The sequence below is a fragment of the Leopardus geoffroyi genome, chromosome A3 (genome assembly GCF_018350155.1).
Source record: "Leopardus geoffroyi isolate Oge1 chromosome A3, O.geoffroyi_Oge1_pat1.0, whole genome shotgun sequence".
Lineage (NCBI taxonomy): Eukaryota > Metazoa > Chordata > Mammalia > Carnivora > Felidae > Leopardus > Leopardus geoffroyi.
Window position 1 is genome coordinate 139,291,364 of NC_059336.1, and position 13,701 is coordinate 139,305,064.

Sequence of the window (13,701 nt, forward strand, 5' to 3'; positions counted from 1 at the left end):
ATCCAAACCCAATGGGCTGGCACGCTGCTGGGGAAGTCTCGGGGGAGGGACAGGTGCAGGGGGAAGGGGCGGGTGCACAGAGAGGGGGAGGGGTGGGTGCAGGAGGAGGGGACAGGTACACAAGGGGGGGAGGGACAGGTGCAGTGGGGGGAGGGGCAGGTGCAAGGAGGGGAGGGGCACAAGGGCAGACCCGTTCAGGTCAGGGCCTCCTGCCGAGAAGTACTTTGGGGCAGAAGGGCACTTGTAGGGCGATTCCTGGTGCCACTTAGTGGACACTCCAAGGTGTAGACTAACCCTAACCCTAATCCATTCTATAAACAAAGGTAGCGCGTGCACAAAATGGGAATGGCACGCTTCTTATGCAAACGGTTCACCGGCCAGAAGTTCACATCCAGTGCCGTAGCAAGGCGGGGGAAGCTGGGTGTTTGGTATTCAGGGGATAAAGCAAAGACATTCTTAGCCCCGCCCTACCATTGTCTGAGAGGAACCTGAACTTCAGAGTTCAGTGAACCCAAAACGTTCACACCAGTATTAGCTAAGATGGCTCTTGCCTACCTAGAAATAATGCATAAACATGACAGTCTATATATTCACTAGTATCCCATGAAAATAATCATTATATAGTTTTTACAAATGTTTTATTTATTTTTGAGAGCGAGAAAGAGGGAGCACGTGAGCAGGGGAGGGGCAGAGAGAGAGGGAGACAGGATCCGAAGCGGGCTCTGTGCATGACACGGAGCCCGATGCGAGGCTCGAACCCACAAACCATGAGATTATGACCTGAGCCACAGTCAGATGTTTGACCAACTGAGCCACCCAGGCGCCCCAATTATTGTAATTTTAAACAATTGTGATAGGATTTCAGCACCAATCATAGCAAGCTTCTGCGTAACCACCCTACGAGGATCTGCTGGGAAGGGCAGGCATGGGTTTCAGAAAGTCAAAATAGCAGGGGCTGAATCGCAGTAAATATCCGCTAAGCACACATCTGTCTTCAGCAGCCCCCGGTGTCCTGACGCAGAGCGCCACGTGTGGGCTCACACCTTGTCCTGCAAGGGTGAGGGCTCTGAGTGCTGGGCAGTAGAGGTCAGAGCGCAAAAGACCCTGCTTACGTCCCGGATGGAGGCTCCCGTCTGAATCCAGATGGCCAGAAGGGGGTGTGTCTGGTGTGCGGAGGTTCAGGGGACACTTGCCTCGGTCACATAAAAGTTAGGTTTACAGATCATACTGTAAATAAAAGAACAGTTTGGGGGCACCTCGGGGGCTCAGTCAGTTGAGCTTCCAACTTCCACTCAGGTCACGATCTCACAGCTCGTGAGTTCGAGCCCCGCGTCGGGCTCTGTGCTGATGGCTCGGAGCCTGGCGCCTGCTTTGGATTCTGTGTCTCCCTCTCTCTCTCTGCCCCTCCCCTGCTTGCGCTCTGTCTTTCTGTCTCTCAAAAATAAGTAAGCATTTAAAAAAATTAAAAAAAAAAAAGCAACAGCCTGTGCTGACAAGAATCTCCTGCATGTATATTACGTGGGCATGTGTGTGTGTGTGCACGTGTATCTGGCTGTGTTTTGAGTACAGGCAGTCAAGAAAAGACCACAAAACACACGACTCCCCTCAAAGATTCTCCAGTATAGACGGCTATAGACGGCTCTAAATAAAACCACAAATCGTAACGTGTAATAAAACCACAAATCGTAACGTGTACTATCATGTACTAAAAAAGGTTAATACATTTAAAAATGTTCCACAGTAACTCCAAACTAATGATTCTAGACTTCGATACATAGAAAAATATACTAACTCTCATTTTATCTTTCAAACTTGACTTTCCCAGGTAGTTTTCACATCCTTCTAGCTCCAGGTGCATATTTCCAAATTATTCTGTTCTTTATGTGTTTGTTTTGGTCAATTCTTATTAGGGAAAATAATAGCATTTGTTATGGTTGCATTTTATAGGCTGCCTGTGAATTTCATAGGAAATTGTGTGTGAGCTTGTTTTAAATCCCACTCGCCAAGCACCCTGAATATGTCCTTTATTGTGAGGTAACACACAGGAAGTGAAATACAGGATGTTTTTGAGGATTTACGGTAATGCTGCAGAAAATAGCTGATGGTGAGCAGTGTGGAACCCTCGGGGTCTCCTCATTTGCCTGACACACTTCGCTGATGCCCATTAACACTTCTCTGTTATTGCCACAGACTCGATTTAATGAGCTTCTCTGAATTTAGAGGTTTGCACCAGAAACAATAGCTTTAAATCTGAGACACCTCGCCCTCTCCACTTTCTGATATTCTGTCTGTCTTCTTTTCAACAAAATAAATTCTCTCTTTACAGTATACTTGAAATGATCTGGGTATTTTCTTTGCCAATTAGAATGGTCGAGAGTTCCCAATCCTGAGACCATATTGCAGAAAACCCGGATGGAGAGTTCACAAATTCAAATTTTGCATGAATGCAGACGATCTCTTTTGTGGTTCTTCCCCTAAAATAAAATCGAGGTGACATCTGGAAGAGTCCTCGTCATCAACAGACTATGTTTCATTATGAATGAGTCCCATTATTTCCAAGAAATAGTTACACATCCAAAATAGTTCTCGCCTATTAAATTGTTTCTTAATTGCACCAAAGTGTTAAAAAGGCAGTAATCTTACAAATTGGCTGGTAACTGGTCAATCTAAATATTAAGTGCACTTACTTTCACCTCCAAACCTAGAGTTGTATTTAAAACTGTTAAAAACCTTGGATTTCAAGGTGGCCTCACTAGACGTGTAGAAGCATTTTCTGCTCAGCCGGCACGGCCTTTGCAATCAGTGCCACTGGCATGATGGACCGGTGTCTCCTCGCGAGCAGCTCTGTACTCAAAGTGGGGTGCTCGGCGGTGAGGGGGGCGGCACGAAGGAGAGGTGGCCGTTGGCCCCTCCTCTCTCCTGTCAGTGATACCCTTGTGTTGTTCTGTCCTTTAGAAAATGAACCCGAAGGAGACCTGGTGAAGTCACCTGGACGGGACATCTGGAGCTCTGACCTTCCGGGGGAGCCGACCGGATCCAAGGAGCGCCCCGGGCGACAGTGCAGGTACCCGCCGCGGCAGCTCTGGGGCAGGCGCGTGAGCGTCCTCCCCGATCGCCGCCCCGAATCACTACTCTTCCCGGCTGGCTGGTGCTTCCTGGCCTCGGCGGGGGGGGGGGGCTGTTAGAAGTCCCGTTGTGCATCACCTCCAAGCAGACCATTCATGCTGAAAAGAGCCGTCTGCAGTTAAATTAGATGATGCATTTGTTGTTCTTGCCGCTAAAACTGTATAGGGTGGCACAGGCTGTGCGTCCTTCTGGGTGCTGGGAGGGTCCTGGGGATTGCTAGCGGAGAGGAAGTGGGACTGGGACCCTCAAAGGGAAACGTTTCACTTCGAATGTTGCCAGAAATTCCGCAGTCGCTGCAGCACTGGTTTGCAAAGTTCCTCAGTTGCGGTGTGGAGAGCTGGGGGTGGGGGCTGGCCCGCGGGAAGAGGGTGCTGCCCGGAGCAGCAGGTTCTCCTCGGGAATCTCGTGCAAGCCGGGGGCCGGCATGACCGTAACGTGTGCCTGGAGCTGACGTCAAAAGCTCCGGTGTTACCTTCTCAGTACCCACACTCACCAGTCCATGTTGCGCATGTGACTTTGCTGGAGGAGAGTACGAAGCTTCTGGGGGGAAGGTACTCTCTTGGGATGCTCTACGGGGGAAACTCGGGCCTTTTAAGATTCATGTGCTGCAGGGATGCGTCCGTGGGCCGCCCAGTGGGTGCTGCCGCCTTCATGGGTCTCGGTTGTTCCGTCTTCTCGGCTGCCCCCTGTTCGCTCTCCCTGAAGAGCCCACCGCACCCACTGGTTGGTTAATCGTCACTTCCCCGAACTTTTCAAAAACGTACTCACACTGAACGTTAAAGTCCTGCTGACTGCAAAGTCAGTTACGGGCTCTGAAGCGTAGGTGTTTCGTATCTATAACCCTGTTTTGTCCAATCCCGCCGAGTTTTACTTATAAGTTGAAGAATGTTTCATGGAATGTTTTGTGTGGGTCTAAATGCGGATTCGCTGAATTGGCATCTCTGGCTTGGAGTTAAGGGTTCACACTTACGTGATGATCATCAACATATGTCCTCTACAGCAAACCTCCCCACGAATTTGCGTCCTATAAAGCGTTCCCATACCAACCTCCCCACGAGTTTGCGAAGTGACACAAAAAGGGGCCGGCTGGTTTTCAGAGCGAAGTCCATCTTGACATTCAATGCTCTTGGCTTTGAATGGGCTTCTCAGTCGAGGAAGGCCGTTGGGCACTGAGAGAGAGGTGCACGCTTTCCAGGTGGGCGGTCGGACTTATTCAGAGCAGATGGGGAGACTCCGGGGTTCCAGCAGGCCCTGGGGTTGGTGGTCTGGGGGGCAAGGTGAGTGTGGCCGCCGACAGTCCCCAGGGGCCTCCAGGCCAATCAGGTAGAAGTGATAACAGCAGGAGCGCACCCAGCACTCCCGCGATTCACAGCGGAGCGTTTCACGTATGTAATCTCATTCAGTCTTCTCTAAATGTCAACATCTCCTGCCTGCAGAGCTTTGGCGATAACACGCACGAAGCCGTCGTGAAAGAGTTGTGCACAGCAAAAGTGACGCTCGCATTTACCCTCTGCGGCTCCTGGATGTTTCTTCTCCGCTCTCTTGTCCTTTGAAGATTAATGTCTGGCCTTGAGGGGATCATCAGTGTGTATTTGCTGTGTGTGTGTCATAAGTACTTGAGTCCCTGGGTGATGAAATAAAGCGGTAGATTGAAATAAACGGTGAAGCATTCCAAAATGGAAACACTAACGCCAATAGCTTCCAGAAACAAAGCATAAATCTTCACATGATCATCTACAATGTGAAAACATAGAAACCATCATATTGCATAGACAGGGGCGCACAAATTTTTTCTGCAGAGGTCCCGACAGCAAACACCTCAGGCTCTGAGGGCCACATGGTCCCCAGAGCACAAGCATTGTTGTGGGAGAGCTGCCACAGGCCATCCGTGAACACACGGGCGTGGCCGTGTCCCTGTGAAACTTCATTCACGAAATCAGCAGCAAGGGAGTTTGGCCCTCAGACGGCAGTTTGCCAATCCGTGGTAAATACGTGAATTGACATGTCCTAAGTAATCATTTTTGGAAAACAGAACATGACTCTTACTCTCTTTTCAAATTTCGTTACTCGCAAACTCACACAACAGTGTCAAAAATCAGGCTCCGCCAGCACGTTGTTCCACAGACGAGCGCGTGGCCGCCGTGCGAGCCGAGGAGTCAGGGTCGAGCTGGGACAGAAGCTGCCAGAAGGCCAAGGACAGCAGGCAGCTCTGTCTGGAGAAGTCAGGGCAGAACACGACGCCTGAAAGATTTGGAGGGGAAAACGCTTCTAGTATCTTCAGGCCTACATCAACGCAACCACCTAGAAATACCTTTACGTCCTCCTGAAAATTGGGCGGGATGTAAAATCACAGGTGTCCGACTGAGACACGCAGGGAGTTGTGTGTCAAACCCCAGCGCCAGAGGAGAGAGAATCCGTCGGGGACCCGGCGATGCTTTTATTCTACACAAGTTTCCGTTACGTACGACCCTCACCACAGTGTAGGTGCTGGGCTACAGGGCAGAGCAAACCACACAATTTGGTAAAATGTATCCATCCAGTCTGGCTTCTGAAATACACCATAACTGCAAACCAAAAATACAGAGGGCACGGAATAAAATACCGAATACAAAAGAGAATTATTTTATTTTTTTTTCAACGTTTATTTTATTTTTTTTGGAGGGGGGGACAGAGAGAGACAGAGCATGAACGGGGGAGGGGCAGAGAGAGAGGGAGACACAGAATCGGAAACAGTCTCCAGGCTCTGAGCCATCAGCCCAGAGCCCGACGCGGGGCTCGAACTCACGGACCGCGAGATCGTGACCCGGCTGAAGTCGGACGCTTAACCGACTGCACCACCCAGGCACCCCCAAAAGAGAATTATTTTAAATTGCCATAGATTTGACATCAGAAACTTGATGAAGGGATTAATCTCAAGAAAGACTTTAATGATGCCATAGATTATGTTTTTGAAGGGCTGTTTTATGAGTGTCTCAAACTTACCTTATTTGGGATATGAATTAGTAGTATAAATCATTTAAGTAAAATGCAGAACATTCATTGATTTTTTCCCACTGAAACGATTTGCCAGAATACAGGTATCTTTAAAGCAGCACTTTGACAATTCATAAATTATTTCAGAATAGATCAGAACAGGACACAATGTGTGGTAGAAAACGGCAGAAACACCAGTCACAGACATGTTACGGCAGATTCACCCTAAGTAGTTAAGCAAAGAGAGGTCTGCTGGTCCCACATGTCATCAGTGTTGGGCAGAAATTTGGGTAAAAACTTGGAGGCAACCAGAGCAGGAAACAAATCCTAAGCCTAGCACACTATCTCTGTAACTTTGGAGGACGTACTTAACTCTGGGAACCTGAGCCTCCGTTTCCCCACCAGTAAAATGGGCATAATGCATAGTTTCTTCTTAGCAGGACCATCACAAGGATTAAATGAGATATAAATCACTGCCTTTCGTCCTTGAAACAGAAGGTGTTTTAGTATGTAAAGTATCTGTACTTCTTTTGAAGTGGGCAGTGGGCTGCCTTTACATTTCGGACAGATGTACCCTGATTCCCTTCCAGATTGTGACTCCCTGAGGAGCAGCACCACCAACTGGACCCCTGGTTGTGGGGCCTGGGGGTGAGCATTAGCAAGGGCTCAGCTAGACCCAGGCTCCCTGACTTCTTGGAAGGAGCTCTGGTAGAGGGAGAGTTGTTGGCAGGCCTCAAGGCCAGGAAAAATCCAGAAACACGGCAGGGGCTTCCCTCTCCGCCCTGGCGTCTTGTACCCAGAGTTCTTTGGCGTCAGCTTGTTATTCCGAGCGCGTGGGTGTCCTGACGCAGGGAAGTGTCTCGTTCATACCCCAGCTCTTCGCACACGCTGGCCATGCATCGGGCTCGACGCTGGTCTTGTCTGCGAATGAGCGGGTTCTCGTGCTGTGTGAAGACGCGTTATTATGTGTTTGTGATACAGACAGAGCGGGTGTGGAACAGCCCCTCGTGCATGTCAGTGGGTGTGATAAGTGGGTACAGACTCTGTGTTGTGTCCCGACGTTTATGTAACAAAAGTATGAAGTACACACACACGTACACACGTACACACATGTACACACACATGCACGCTTTTTTTTTTTTTTTTTTTTTTTGCTGGGACACAAAGGTGGCAGGAGAGTTGACTTTTCCCCTTGAGTCATTCTTTGCGGACTTTCCAGCCATGTGCACGGAGCCCTACTCTAAAGGAAATACTGCGCGTCCTTGACCTTTTCCAGCAAACCCCCTGCTTATGTGCAGCCTTAGCCGGTGCGGGCTCCCCTTGCTTTGCCTGGCCCACACCGTCCCGCGAAGGGCCTGGTCATAAGTCCACAGACGCTGTCCCGCTAGGCTGTGGCCTTCTGCTTTCTCAGGCTTCCGGTCCTCTGTTTGTCACAGGCACAGTTGAAGGGAGGAGAGTCAACTGACATTTCCAGGAAATAGATGCCTATTTCCTTAGTAAAATGAATTGTCAAATCAATTATTATAAATATCATTCATTCCCATCAATGTGTGATTTTGTGCATTTGTGCAACACGTTTTTGAGTCAGTTACAACACACCAGACATTACCGATGCAAAACATGGATTCTAGAACTCTGCCACCAAGTTGTTCACGTTTAACCCTTCAGTGGACAGGGGTGCACATACACCAAAAGGTAACAAAACCTAACCACACACCGTGAAAAGGTCTGGAAGAATGGCGTGTATAAAACGGTGGCTCATAATGCAGAAAATCCAGCCCCAAAGCAGGTGACTCGAAGTGTCCTGGAGAACAGGGTCCTGGAGAATTAATGCCCAGGGCCATACTCGGAGGCTGCCGACCCACTTTTCTGGGAGACGGGGTATTTTACGCTTGGCACCAGCCTCAGACCCAGCGGTCTGGGTGAGGGAGGCGAAGGGGGAGAGGGTTTGGACTCTGTGAGTTCAGGTTACGCGCTGTGGACCGTGAGGACTGCGGGTGAGTTTAAGGGGAGACGTGTCTGGCCTTCCCCTGACGAAGGTGCGTGAAGGGGGGGCTAGGAGTCAGGCTGGAAGGGGACCGTCGGACGTCCGGGGTCGTCAAGGGTCTCAGCCAGGGCAGGGCTGGTTGGGACGAAGGGGCAGGTGTCTGTGAGGGCCACGGGTCATGGGGGCAAACCAAGGAGGTGGTGACTGACCCCTGGAGGCGTGACTGCAGAGCACGGGACGGGGCATCCACTCAGATGCCAGAGCCACAGCCTCGTCACCTGTGACACAGGTGGACAGTTTGCCACGGCCGGGGCTGCCGATGACGGCATCCAGCACCGCCTGTGACGCCCGGGGCCGGCTCACAGCCCGAGCTCCGCAAACCACACTTACTGCCGTCACTGCTCATAAGGAGCCGACACAGGCTTTGTCCTAAAGATTAAGGCGCAAACAGTCTGGTTTACATCCGTGCTGTGTGCTCCCCCACTCAGATCAGAGGGTCTTTGCTTCCCGTGCAGCCGGGTAGAGAGGAAGGAAGGCCCTCTACAAACTGACGTACAAATAAAAAACCAAGGAGCAGAAAAGAAGCAGAAATATGAACACACATACAAACATTTGCTGGTATTTGCATAAAAGTTCTAGGAAGGTAGACGAGAGAATAGGAATGTTCACGTGAGTCATTACTGTACGTAAACAGGCGGGTCTGAGGGCGGAGTTTTCTCTTTTGTTTTTACTTCATTTGTTTCTTCCTTTTGCATTTATGTTTGCACCATGTGAATGAAGGAAGGAGACACGGGAAGGGAAGGGATGGACGGAGGGGACAGCAAGGACCCGAGGCGGGAAACAGGACGGAGGGCAGGCCCCCTCCGGCCCCCTGGTTGGCGGTCCCTGTGCCCTGACTCACCTGCTCTCCCACGCTCCTCCCCTAAAATCTTCTCCGTTAAAATTTGTCTTACAAAAAATCTAGATCATTACTTATTCACTTACTCAGTAGTAGAAATTATAATCTAAAGTCTAAAATTTCAAAATTGTTAAAAGAAAATATCCCCTAAAGTAACATTCAGGAAATAGCCATGGATGAGAACAAATGGAAAACGTAGCATCTATCGGAGAAGACATTCTTTGGATAAGGAAGGGAAAGTGATTTGATGCCTAAGCTACGTTTTAGACACTAAAAAATCTACAAAGAACCTTAATGGATAACTGAGGGAGACGTGAAAGGAACTGTGCGTTTTATGATACGGCTGGAACGGTATTAACTCCCTTCCTTGTTAACGTTACACTTAGGTTACGGAGGAGAACGTGGATGTTTTTCCCTGAGGGACACGTGTTGAGGGTCTAGGTGTGAGTGGCCGCGATTCCGGCAGCCTACTTTCAAATGGTTCAGAGAAGCGTGCGCGTGTGTTACCTGTGTGCGTGTGCATGCGTGAGGGGCAGAGCACGTGTGGGGTGTGTCTGTGTGCGTGGTTCACGCACCCCCTGGCAGTGTGTCTAGTGTGGTCCACGAGGGCACGAGGTGAACGTTTACTCCTCGCACCTGCAGGGCCGCCTGTGAACTCTGAGGGAGGGTGCTCCCCCCTCACGCTGCACTCACTCGGTTAATTAAAGGAAACCTTATTGTACCAGGATGCTCCCAAGGTGATTTGCAGACAGGGGAGCCCAGGATACAGGGCTCCCTCCTTTCGAGACACAGTGCACACGCGGTCCCGAAAAGTCCGTCTGTCATCTGGCGATCCCTTCTCTCTCTCGCCACGTGCTCTGGAATCCTAAGCAAAATGTCAGCCTTTCATGGCCACCGGACTTCTCATCGCTCATTCTCACACGGAAGGCAGAAGGGACCGCAAGCGGGTCTCCACTGCGGGACTCCAGACAGAGCAGAAAACACACACATCGTGGGCCCTCAGCTACCGGAAGTCGGGTGCTGGGGAGCTTGGGGAGCGTGGACCCACACAGGCCAACGGGGGAGCCGTGGAGGGACACTGTGATGTCCACACTCTTCGTTCCACACCGTCCAAGCCTCCTTCACCCAGGCAGCGGGCATCAAGTCAGCACAGTTCGACTAGAAGAGACGAACACTGATGGTGCTGGAAAGTGGTATCTCAGGAGTTTCTTTAAAAGATCTAAAGTAGCTGAAGTGCAGGGAGGGAGGGAGGAATGAAGGAGGGAGGGAGGCAGGGAGGGAGGAGGGAGGGAAGAAGGGAGGAAGGGAGGAAGGGAGGAGGAGGGAGGGAGGGAGGAAGGGAGGAGGAGGGAGGGAGGAAGGAAGGAAGAAGGAAGGAAGGAAAGAAGGAAGGAAGGAAGGAAAGAAGGAAGGAAGAAGAGAAGGAAGGGAGGGAGGAAGAGGGAGGGAGGGAGGGAGGGAGGGAGGGGGAGGGAGGCAGGGAGGGAGGAGGGAGGGAGGGAGGGAAGGAGGAAGGGAGGGAGGGAAGAAGGGAGGAAGGGAGGAAGGGAGGGGGAGGGAGGGAGGAAGGGAGGGAGGGAGGGAGGGAGGAAAGGAGGGAGGGAAGAAGGGAGGAAGGGAGGAAGGGAGGAGGAGGGAGGGAAGAAGGGAGGAAGGGAGGAAGGGAAGGAGGAAAGAAGGAAGGAAGGATGGAAGGAAGGAGAGAAGGAAGGGAGGGGGGAGGAAGGAAGGGAGGGAGAAAGGGAGGAGGAGGGAGGGAGGAATGAAGGAGGGAGGGAGGCAGGGAGGGAGGAGGGAGGGAGGGAAGGAGGAAGGGAGGGAGGGAAGAAGGGAGGAAGGGAGGAGGAGGGAGGGAGGGAGGGAGGGAGGAAAGAAGGAAGGAAGGATGGAAGGAAGGAGAGAAGGAAGGGAGGGGGGAGGAAGGAAGGGAGGGAGAAAGGGAGGAGGAGGGAGGGAGGGAGGAAGGAAGGAAGGAAGGAAAGAAGGAGGAAGGGAGGGAGGAAGGAAGGAGGAGGGAGGGAGGAAGGAAGGAAGAAGGAAGGAAGGAAAGAAGGAGGAAGGGAGGGAGGAAGGAAGGAGAGAAAGAAAGGGAGGGAGGGAGGGAGGAAGGAAGGAAGAAGGAAGGAAGGAAAGAAGGAAGGAAGGAAGGAAGGAAGGAAGGAAGGAAGGAAGGAAGGAAAGAAGGAAGGAAGAAGAGAAGGAAGGGAGGGAGGAAGAGGGAGGGAGGAAGGGAGGGAGGGAGGGAGGAAGGAAGAAGGAAGGAAGGAAGGAAAGAAGGAGGAAGGGAGGGAGGAAGGAAGGAGAGAAAGAAGGGAGGGAGGGAGGAAGGGAGGGAGGGAGAAAGGAAGAGGGAGGGAGGAAGGGAGGGAGGAAGGGAGGGAGGAAGGGAGGGAGAAAGGGAGGAGGAGGGAGGGAGGGAGGAAGGAAGGAAAGAAGGAAGGAAAGAAGGAAGGAAGGAAGGAAGGAAGGAAGGAGAGAAGGAAGGGAGGAAGGAAGGGAGGGAGAAAGGGAAGAGGAGGGAGGGAGGGAGGGAGGAAGGAAGGAGAGAAGGAAGGGAGGGAGGGAGGGAGGGAAGGAGGAAGGGAGAAAGGAAGGAAAGAAGGAAGGAATGAGAGAAGGAAGGAAGGGAAGAAGGGAGGAAGGAAGGAAGGAAGGGAGGAAGGAAGGAAAGAAGGAAGGAAGGAAGGAAGGAAGGAAGGAAGGAAGGAAGGAGAGAGGAAGGAAGGAATGGAGGAAGGGAGGGAAGGAAGGGAGGGAGAAAAGGAGGAGGAGGGAGGGAGGAAGGAAAGAGGGAGGAAGGGAAGGAAGGAGGGAGGGAGGGAGGGAAAGAAGGAAGGAAGGGAAGAGGGAGGGAAGAGGAAGAGGAAGGGAGAACAATAAAAGAGAAAAATACAGACATGATTCTGGGGAGAAACAGACGGACAGAACCTGCCTACCTGCACAGCCTCAAGTGCTCAAAAGCATTTCTGATCCTTATAATAAAGCAAAATAATCACCTAATTAGCCGACTTCGCCACGAAGGGCTAGATTGTGCTCACTGTCCTCTGTCCAGGATCCATCAGAAGATCACATTTACATAAAACATTTGGGCGCATCTTTAAGTTATAAAAGCCGCGTGTTGCTGCCGGGAGGGCACAGACTCCGTTCACCGCGTGGACGGCGTCCCGCGTAGATTCCAGGACCGAGAAACGTCCCGCCTCCTCCACAAGCGCACTCTGGACTCTGTTCCCGGTTTTCTCGCCCATCACGCACCAGCAGTGATGCCTCGGCAGGTGCGGGCAGAGGAGAGGACAGCGTGCGATGTCACAGTCCTTCGTCTGTTTGCCTTGTTTAGTTTTTGGCGCCTCACCACCGCAAGCAGACGATGCAAATTCTATCTCGGTTATAAATCCTTCAAATGCTTTGTCAGAAACTTGCAGCGAATGCCCTGCCCTCGAAGAGAACACGAGCGCGTGTACCTTGGGCAGGTGTGACAACGGTCACCCTCTCAGCACAAGCAAGGTGCTGGTGATGTCCCCGCACCCCAAGAACGTGCGAAGGGGGCAACCCAAAGAGCCCCACGCGCCTGTCGGAGTGGAAACGTGCAGGGAGCCTCCTGGGAGCGGCGGGCTATCCCGGTGGTGGTAAATCTCCCGAAGTCGTCAGCAGAGACCAGGCTATTGAAGTAGACCCCAAGCAGGAGTGGATCCTGGGACACGGTGGATCCCTGGCTCGTCCCCCAGCCCGAGGCGGGTCGGGCGGCCCCTTCCTTCTGTGGCTCTGACACATGGGATTTGTGGCCTTCCAGAAAGCCGTGGGCCGTTGAGGGTCGTGCAGCAGGGGCGGGGCCGGGCTCACCCCCGTAGCTGGAAAGCAAAGGCAGGGTCCCGATCCTGCCTGGAGGAAAGCTGGAAGTGGAGAGCCCTCGCTGGTGGACCCAGGACGGGTCAGCAAGGCCACCGCTGCGGGGCCCACCCACCGACACAGACCGCCCGGCCCCCCCAGCGACCCTCGCCCGGGCTCCGTCCCCACAGTGCCGCTCACACTGCCTAGTGTCCCCACCCGTCTGCCCGCCAGGGAGGGGTGAGGCGCCTGCTGACCCAAGTCTTCGGGTTCCGATGTCATTTGTCCCTCAGACACGTTCCGATGGATTCTCCCCCTCAAATGTCAGTCTGTGAACTTGGAACTGGTGGCTGTGAGTCCGTCCTGAGAGTGAACCGCCCAAGCGTGGCGGGTGGCGCCCAGCCCTGGTCCAGTTTTCCAAGAGAGGCTCCAGGAGAACCATCCAGGGCGACGTTTCTGATGCAGACGTGTGATCCCCACTCGAGACCTTCCCATGAGAATTTCTAGGAAGAAGGCCTGAATACACAATTTCTAACCGGCACCCCACACGGTCTCGTGGACGGTAATGAGAAGCTGCTGCCCTAAATGCCAGAGCCGGTTCACGGAGCGGGTGAGTCCCCACCCGGGCCCGCTCCATTGCCAGAGGCCCGTATGTGCACACACACTCTTCCTGTCGCCACCCGCGACCTGGCAAATGTCATTGCTTCTCCTTCTCTTTTGTAAAGGACTTTGTAGGGGCGCCTGGGTGGCTCGGTTCATTGAGCGTCCGACTCTTGATTTCAGCTCAGGTCATGACCGTAGGGTGGTGGGATCGAGCCCCACATCGGGCTCCGCCCTAAGCGTGGAGCCTGCTGAAGATCCCCTCTCTCTCTCTCTCAAAAATAGAAGAGTTTTT

General features: G+C 52.4%; 1 protein-coding gene across 22 annotated transcripts in view; it reads left to right on the forward strand.

The window, feature by feature from the left end:
- The window catches only part of MYT1L (myelin transcription factor 1 like), a 429,846-nt gene that overhangs the window by 136,904 nt on the left and 279,241 nt on the right, over window positions 1-13,701 (forward strand). For all 22 annotated transcript variants that reach the window (XM_045447886.1, XM_045447887.1, XM_045447890.1 and 19 more), the window contains exon 3: window positions 2,956-3,064. The gene's annotated coding sequence lies outside the window, so the exon portion shown is untranslated. The remainder of the gene's footprint in view (window positions 1-2,955; window positions 3,065-13,701) is intronic.